Source organism: Mesoplodon mirus, assembly GCF_964341445.2.
Source record: "Mesoplodon mirus genome assembly, chromosome: 2".
NCBI classification, from domain to species: Eukaryota; Metazoa; Chordata; class Mammalia; order Artiodactyla; family Ziphiidae; genus Mesoplodon; species Mesoplodon mirus.
The window spans coordinates 170,330,137-170,339,204 of record NC_138977.1 but is presented as its reverse complement, the minus strand read 5'-3'; positions in this window follow the sequence as shown (position 1 = coordinate 170,339,204).

Sequence of the window (9,068 nt, the reverse complement as noted above, 5' to 3'; positions counted from 1 at the left end):
GAATCTGTAGATTGCTTTGGATAGTATAATCATTTTCACAATGTTGATTCTTCCAGTCCAAAAATATGGTATATCTCTCCATCTGTTTGTATCATCTTTAATTTCTTTCAACAGTATCTTATAGTTTTCTCCACACAGGTCTTTTGTCTCCTTAGGTAACTTTATTCCTAGGAATTTTATTCTTTTTGTTGCAATAGTAAATGGGAGTGTTTCCTTAATTTCTCTTTCAGATCTTTCATCATTAGTGTATAGGAATGCAAGAGATTTCTGTGCATTAATTTTGTAGACTGCTACTTTACCAAATTCATTGATTAGCTCTAGTAGTTTTCTGGTGGCATCTTTAGGGTTCTCTATGTACAGTATCATAACATCTACAAACAGTGACAGTTTAACTTCTTCTTTTCCCATTTGTCTTCCTTTTATTTCTTTTTCTTCCCTGATTGCCATGATTAGGACTTCCAAAACTATGTTAAATAATAGTAGTGAGAGTGGACATCCTTGTCTTATTTCTGATCTGAGAGAAAATGCTTTCAGTTTTTCACCACTGAGAATGATGTTGGCTGTCAGTTTGTCATATATGGTCTTTATTATGTTGAGGTAAGTTCCCTCTATGCCTACTTTCTGGACAGTTTTTATCATAAACCTGTGTTGAATTTTGTCAAAAGATTTTTCTGCATCTATTGAGGGGATCATATGGTTGTTCTCATTCAATTTGTTAATATGGTGTATCACATTGATTGATTTGTGTATATTTAAGAATCCTTGCATTCCTGGGATAAACCCCAGTTGATCATGGTGTATGATCCATTTAATATGCTGTTGGATTCTGTTTGCTAGTATTTTGTTGAGGATTTTTGCATCTATGTTCATCAGTGATATTGGCCTGTAGTTTTCTTTCTTAGTGACATCTTTGTCTGGTTTTGTATCAGGGTGATGTTGGCTTCGTAGAATGAGTTGGGGAGTGTTCCTCCCTCTGCTATATTTTGGAAGAGTTTGAGAAGGATACGTGTTAGCTATTTGCTAAATGTTTGATATAATTCACCTGTGAAGCCATCTGGTCCTGGGCTTTTGTTTGTTGGAATATTTTTAATAACAGTTTCAACTCCAGTGCTTGTGATTTGTCTGTTTATATTTTCTATTTCTTCCAGGTTCAGTCTCAGAATGTTGTGCTTTTCTACGAATTTGTCCATTCCTTCCAGGTTTTCCATTTTATTGGCATATATTTGCTTATAGTAATCTCTCATGATCCTTTGTATTTCTGCAGTGTGTTATTACTTCTCCTTTTTCATTCCTCATTCTGTTAATTTGAGTCTTCTCCCTTTTTTCTTGATGTGTGTGGCTAAGGGTTTTTCAGTTTCATTTATCTTCTCAAAGAGCCAGATTTTAGTTTTATTGATCTTTGATAGTTTCCTTCATTTCTTTTTAATTTATTTCTGATATGATATTTATGATTATTTTCCTTCTGCTAACTTTGGGTTTTTTTTTTGTTCTTTCTCTACTTGCTTTAGGTGTAAGGTTAGGTTGTTTATTTGAGATGCTTCTTGTTCCTTGAGGAAGCATTGTATTGCTCTAAACTTTCCTCTTAGAACGGCTATTGCTGCATCCCATTGGTTTTGGGTTGTCATGTTTTCATTATCATTTGTTTCTAGGTTTTTTTTTTATTTCCTCTTTGATTTCTTCAGTGATCTCTTAGTTATTTTGTAGCGTATTCTTTAGCCTCCATGTCTTTGTATTTTTTACAGGTTTTTTTTTTTCCCCTCTAATTCATATCTAGTTTCATAGTGTTGTGGTCAGAAAAGATACTTAATATGATTTTAATTTTCTTAAATTTACCAAGACTTGATTTGTGACCCAAGATATGATCTATCCTGAAGAATGTTCCATGAGCACTTGAGAAGAAAATATATTTTGTTGTTTTTGGATGTAATGTCCTGTAAATATCAATTAAGTCCCTCTTGTTTAGTGTGTCATTTAAAGCGTGTGTTTCCTTATTTATTTTCACTTTGGATGATCTGTCATTGGTGAAAGTGAGGTGTTAAAATCCCCTACTATGATTGTGTTACTGTCGATTTCCCCTTTTATGGCTGTTAGCATTTGCCTTATGTATTGAGGTGCTCCTATTTTGGTGCATAAATATTTACAATTGTTATATCTTCTTCTTGGATTGATCCCTTGATCATTATGTAGTATCCTTTTTCTCTTGTAACAGTCCTTATTTTAAAGCCTATTTTGTCTGATATGAGAATTGCTACTCCAGCTTTCTTTTGATTTCCATTTGCATGGAATATCTTTTTCCATCCCCTCACTTTCAGTCTGTATGTGTCCCTAGGTCTGAAGTGGGTCTCTTGTAGACAGCATATATACGAGTCTTGTTTTTGTATCCATCAGCCAGTCTTTTGGTTGGAGCATTTAATCCATTTACATTTATGGTAATTATTGCTATGTATGTTCCTGTTACCATTTTCTTAACTTTTTTAGGGTTTGTTTTTGTTGGTCTGCTCCTTCTCTTGTGTTTCCTGCCTAGAGAAGTTCCTTTAGCATCTGTTCTAAAGCTGGTGTGGTGGTGCTGAATTCTGTTAACTTTAGCTTGTCTGTAAGCATGTAATTTCTTTGTCAAATCTGAATAAGATCCTTGCTGGGTAGAGTAATCTTGGTTGTAGTTTTTTCCCTTTCATCACTTTAAATACGTCCTGCAACTCCCTCTGGCTTGCAAAGTTTCTGCTGAAAGATCAGCTGTTATCCTTTTGGGGTTTCCCTTGTATGTTATTTGTTGATTTTCCCTTGATTTTTTTTTTTTTTTTTTTTTCAGTACATGGGCCTCTCACTGTTCTGGCCTCTCCCATTGCGGAGCACAGGCTCTGGACGCACAGGCCTAGTGGCCATGGCTCATGGGCCCAGCCGCTCCACAGCATGTGGGATCTTCTCAGACCGGGGCACAAACCCATGTCCCCTGCATCAGCAGACAGACTCAACCACTGCGCCACCAGGGAAGCCCTCCCTTGATGCTTTTAATATTTTCTCTTTGTATTTAATTTTTGATAGTTTGATTAATATGTGTCTTGGAGTGTTTCTCCTTGGATTTATCCTGTATGGGGCTCTCTGTGCTTCCTGGACTTGATTGACTATTTCCTTTCCCATGTTAGGGAAGTTTTCAAGTATAATCTCTCCAGCTATTTTCTTAGATCCTTTATTTTTCTCTTCTTCTTCTGGTACCCCTGTAATTCAAATGTTGGTGCATTTTGTATTGTCCCAGAGGAGACTGAGACTGTCCTCAATTCTTTTCATTCTTTTTTCTTTATTCTGCTCTGTGGTAGTTATTTCCACTATTTTATCTTCCAGCTCACTTGTCCATTCTTCTGCCTCGGTTATTCTGGTATTGATTCCTTCTAGAGAATTTTAAATTTCATTTATTGTGTTGTTTATCATTGTTTGCTATTTAGTTCTTTTAGGTGCTTGTTAAACAATTCTTGTAGTTTCTCCATTCTATTTCCAAGATTTTGGATCATCTTTACTGTCATTACTCTGAATTGTTGTTCAGGTAGACTACCTATTTCCTCTTTATTTATTTGGTCTGGTGGGTTTTTACCTTGCTCCTTCATCTGCTGTGTTTTTCTCTGTCTTCTCATTTTGCTTAGCTTACTGTGTTTGGAGTCTCCTTTGCTCAGGCTGTAGGTTTATAGTTCCCATTGTTTTTGTTGTCAGCCCCCAGTGGGTGAGTTTGGTTCAGTTTCTTGTGTAAGCTTCCTGGTGGAGGGGACTTGTGTCTGTATTCTGGTGGGTGGGGATGGATCTTGTCTTTCTGGTGCGCCAGGCCACATCTGCTGGTGTGTTTTGGGGTGTCTGTGAACTTAGTATGATTTTATGCAGCCTCTCTGCTAATGGTTGGGGTTGTTTTCCTGTCTTGCTATTTGTTTGGCATGGGGCGTCCAGCCCTGGAGTTTGCTGGCCATTGGGTGTAGCTGGGTCTTAGCATTGAGTAGGCACTCTCTGGGAGAGCTCTTGCCAATTGACATTATGTGGGTCCGGGAGGTCTCTGCTGGTCCAATGTCCTGAACTCGGCTCTCCCACCTCAGAGGCTCAGGCCTGACATCAGGCCGGAGCACCAGGACACTGTCAGCCACACGGCTTGTAACTCTGGAACTCCACACTCCAGAGGCAGCCTTTTGGATGTGCCAAAACCTACAAATTTTATAAGTTGTGTTCTACCTTTTTCCTTGCTATGAGTCTATATGGGGAAATGGCAGCAGATAGACTCAGGAGAAATATGAAGGGTTTAGTGTCGAAGTTTGAGGAAATTATGTTCCAGTTGGTAGGCTGACCTGAAGCAGGTTCTCGTTTTATTATATGGTGCCATTTAGCATGACAGTTTCTTCCTCTTAGTTCGTTAAATTCTGGATTCCCTCTTTTCTGACGTTTATCTTCAAGAAAGCCTTCTCCCTATAGTCAAATACTGAGCTGAGTATCTGGAGAACTGGGCTCTTGTATAGACTGTACACTGAGTGTGAATTTGGGTAATTTCTCTTTTCTGGGCTTTAGTTTCTGCATCTCTGTAAAACTAGGGCTCAGGTGTTGGGTCTACTGTCCAGGCCAAGGGAAAAGTTTTTCTACCAGTCTCTAAAACATTACTAAGGGGGAACAGAAAAGAGCTAGAGGTATGTATATTATTCAAGTCAACACCAAAGGAACTTTCCTCAAGCCAGTGAGCGTCTCAACAGAGAATATCCCTTTGTGACCTCTTTCTCCAATTTAAGTCTTTAAGAGGCTGACCACAAGAAGCTTTTATAACTATTCTGTTGATCAAAATAAATGTGATCCTCTTGGTCTTTACCTCATGGGCACAAGATAGCTGCCACAGCTCTAGGCATTAAATACATATTCAAAACAAGAAAAAGAAATGATGGTTGGTCATCCCAGCCTTATTCATCCTTTTCATCAGGAATAGCAATACCTTTCTAAAAGTTCCTCATCAATAGTTGTCTACCTTAGGTATCATTGGGCAGAATTATGTCACATGGCTATCTTGCCAAGGAGGATAGAAATGTGATTATGTTTCCAGGCTCTATAGTGGAGGTAAGAAAATGAGTTTAGGAATGAGTATTGGGTATTCATTTAGCCAATCAACAATTTCTTTGACATGCATGAAAAACAGTTAACACATAGTAACAACTCAATAAATTACAACTGCTCCCAGCTACTAATTTGAGATATAAAGCTTATTCAGTTCATGGAAATCAATAAGATATAGTTTCATAGCCTTAAAGAGATAGAAAAATGTACATAATTTAAATTAACCAGCAGGCAGTACTTAAAGAGCTTTACATCCAACAGTGCCTATTTTTTATTACATCCAGAGGAAAAAAAAAAAACACTATGTGTGGGAATTCATAATTTTCCACTCACTAAGGGTTTCTAAAAATTATAATATCCTAACATTATTAAGGCAGTGTAATAAACTAAAATAATTCATATCTTAAATTAAAATTAAGAAAAAACATCTAAAGAGAGCCTAGGAACTTGCTTGTTATCTTTATAGGAACTAATCTGATGCTCACCGGAGCCAAAAATGCAAACCAGGCCTCGTCAATCTTTATTCAAGACTGTCACCTATAAAGCCAAGCTCTTTTTAATCTGTAAGGACTGGTTGCCCTGGAATCTAAGTCATGTCATGTAGGAGTGGTGGGGGCTTCTCTGGGGATATGAGCCATCCTAATCAAGGATTAGAGACATCCCAGGAAAGAATAAATTGAGAGTGAACACCAGAGATAAAGCCCAGAGCAAGACCAGAGTAGGAAAGTTTTGCCAAAATAACAAGCCAAAATTGAATAAAATATATCTTGTAGCATCACTATACTGTAGAGTGAAAACATGCTCTATTGCAATCAGACATGTATATTGTACTTGGAATACTGGCTTCATTGTCTACTCACTATGTTCAAATTGCTTGATTTCTCGGGATCTTAAATTTCTTAACATATAATGGGAAAAATAAGTCATAACTTTTAGATTGTGGTGAGAATTAGAGAAAATATAAGTAAAATATTTTATAGATTATTTATCACAGGTAGTTATTTGTCTCATTTTAGGATTGTGTTAAAAGTAGGGACTCAAGCAAGGTTTGCATTCAAGCAGCTCATATGGAAGATAGATCCAGAGGGAGAAATGGAGGAACAAGGCAAACTGTGAAAATGGGAGGGAAGAAATAAAATTCAATACAAGGAGGCATTGTAACATTTACCATCATGGGCATCAGGGACTTGACTTGGCTGGGCCTGCCTAGGTAGCAATCAGAATGCTTCCCAGATTGGGTGACTCAAAGGGCAGAAGGCTGGAGCATTCAGCCAGTCTTCTCCATTGGCTAAGGGTTTCCATTCCCCATTGATTGAGAGTTGCCCTGAATGATTAACCCTTTCATAAATCTAGACTGTACGTGTATTTATGGGCTTAGAGAGCTAAGCAGATAGAGCAGGCTCCTCTTAAGTAGAACTTCCAAGACAGAAAGCAAAAATTAAAAAAATACTCAGGGTCCCATGAGTCTGAGCTCCTAGGAAATAATGGCCAGTTCTTGCTACAGTTGAAATTAGAGGCAGGCCATAGAGATGTGACATGGGTAATAGAGTTATCTGCTACAATTTTTAATCAACTTATTATTATAGTAATGAAATGAAAGGACATGAGCAAGTTTTCAGCAGTCATACCATAAGGACATAACACAGAAATTAAGAGTTGGAAGAATTGATCCAAACAGCAAATGTCAAGATGCTTGGGAAGTAATATATTTGGACAATGTGTTGAACAGAGCCCATAGTTGTTGGTTTTTTTTTTTTTTTTTTTTTTGCCGTACACGGGCTTCTCACTCTTGTGGCCTCTCCTATTGCAGAGCACAGGCTCCAGATGCACAGGCTCTGCGGCCATGGCTCATGGGCCCAGCCGCTCCACGGCATGTGGGATCTTCCCAGACTGGGCCATGAACCCGTGTCCCCTGCATCAGGAAGCGAACTCTCAACCACTGCATCACCAGGGAAGTCCCCAGAGCCCATAGTTTTTAACTGGTATAATCTGTCTCTGTTGAGGCAGTATTTTTATCTTCCTAAAGTGGCAGAGTTAATGAGTTACTATTTCACATAGCTATTGAGAATTGAGTTGTTTCAGTAACCTATTTGCTAGTAGTATGAATTGAAATGTGCTATCCTGCCAATCTCTCAACTGACTTCTATTTGGAAATGTTAATATTTTTATTTTTCTGGGAGTAGAGGTTTAGAAGTATTCTATTTAACTATTCTCACCTTTTTTTCCCACAAACTCAATATATAGATCTACCTCTGAACCATGCCTCAAAGATCACCATTTTGTTCCACTGTCAATATCACCACCCGAATCCAAGGCTTCTTTGGTATGAACTGCTTTCACTCTGACTAACCTGCCATTCCTTCTCTACAAACATACTATGGTGACAATAAAAATATGTCAGGCCATTTAAACCCTCCAAAGTCTTTCCATTAAACCTTGATTAAAATCTAATTCCCTTTTTCTTGCATAGAGAACATTATGTTATTTGTTTCCCAATTACCTCTGTGATTTTATTTTTACTACTCTCCTTATTACCTACAACAGTTTAGCCATAAAGGCCTTTTTTCTGCTCTTCTAACTCCCCAAGGTTATTGCTACTTTGAGAAGACTCCACTTCTGTTTTTTTTTTTTTCCTTCCTGGAATACTTTTCCCTAATTATGACTGGTTCTTCTTTATCATTCACATTTTAGGGCTTCCTTGGCTACCCAAACAAAAGCTCTCACTCTGTCACTATCCATCAAATCATACCTTTTGAATTCTCTGCATAACACTAATCAGTGTTCTAAATTTTTTCTTGTTTATTTATTTTCCAATTTCTCTTACTAGGATGTAAATTATACGAAAGCAGGGATTTTTGTCTTGCTCAAGATTATAACCCCAGTAACTAGAATAGTTACTGGAGCATCTTATCTGTTCAAAAACTATTATTTAAATGAATGAGTGAATGCATGAATCTAGTGGTCAGTGGATATACTTTGAAAGGTATTGCTGAAGAAACATGGTTCCTAGTCCCCAAACCTAGTTTCTTTGCAACATAAATTTAAAGGTCTTGAGTATTTGCCCCAAGGAGCAGGGAGGAACTTATCTATTCCTCAGTTTACTCTAGGAGTCCAGATGATTCTTAAATTTAGGGATAATCCCTCCTTCTCATCTCATTTCAGTGACTTTCATACCCTACTTGAATCCTGCAGTGCAATGCTACTGTGGTGCTCACCACCCGTTGTTTTCACTGGTCTTTGTTGAGTACAGAAATTGAAAGTATACATTTATAAATTTTTGTAGCAATTTGACTTCATTGTACAAGATAAATGTGTGACCATGTTCAAAAATAATAATTTTATTGATTCATTTTAAAGAGTATCATTTGTAATGGATTAGGGAAAAAGAAAACCTTTCCTTTGTCACAAATAGTTGCAGAATCTGCTATTTTAAAGTTAGAGTTGAGATGAAGCACAGGGAAGACTCATGAAGCCCAGTGCCAGCTCACAACCAAGACAGCCAGAAATTTTAGGTAATTAGTGAAGGGTTTCTAAAATTTGAGAGTATAGAACTCTGTTAAATAAAAGCTAATGTTTCTAGACTCCTTATTTGTTCCTAAATGATTTATAATATAGTACTTAATTTGTAAACAAAAATACATGAACTGTTCATGTGTATAGTTTTTATGCAACTGTAGAACCAAAATAAGTTTAAAATCAAATTACAGGGGCTTCCCTGGTGGCGCAGTGGTTGAGAGTCCACCTGCCAATGCAGGGGACGCGGGTTCATGTCCTGGTCCGGGAAGATCCCACATGCCGCACAGAGGCTGGGCCCGTGAGCCATGGCCTCAGAGCCTGTGTGTCCGGAGCCTGTGCTCTGCAACGGGAGAGGCCACAACAGTGAGAAGTCCGTGTACCACAAAAAAAAAAAAAATCAAATTACAAAACTAATAAAGTTTAAGTAATTAACATGTATGTAACTTGTTTCACTGAAACTAAATAAATACTTTTTTGGGCATATG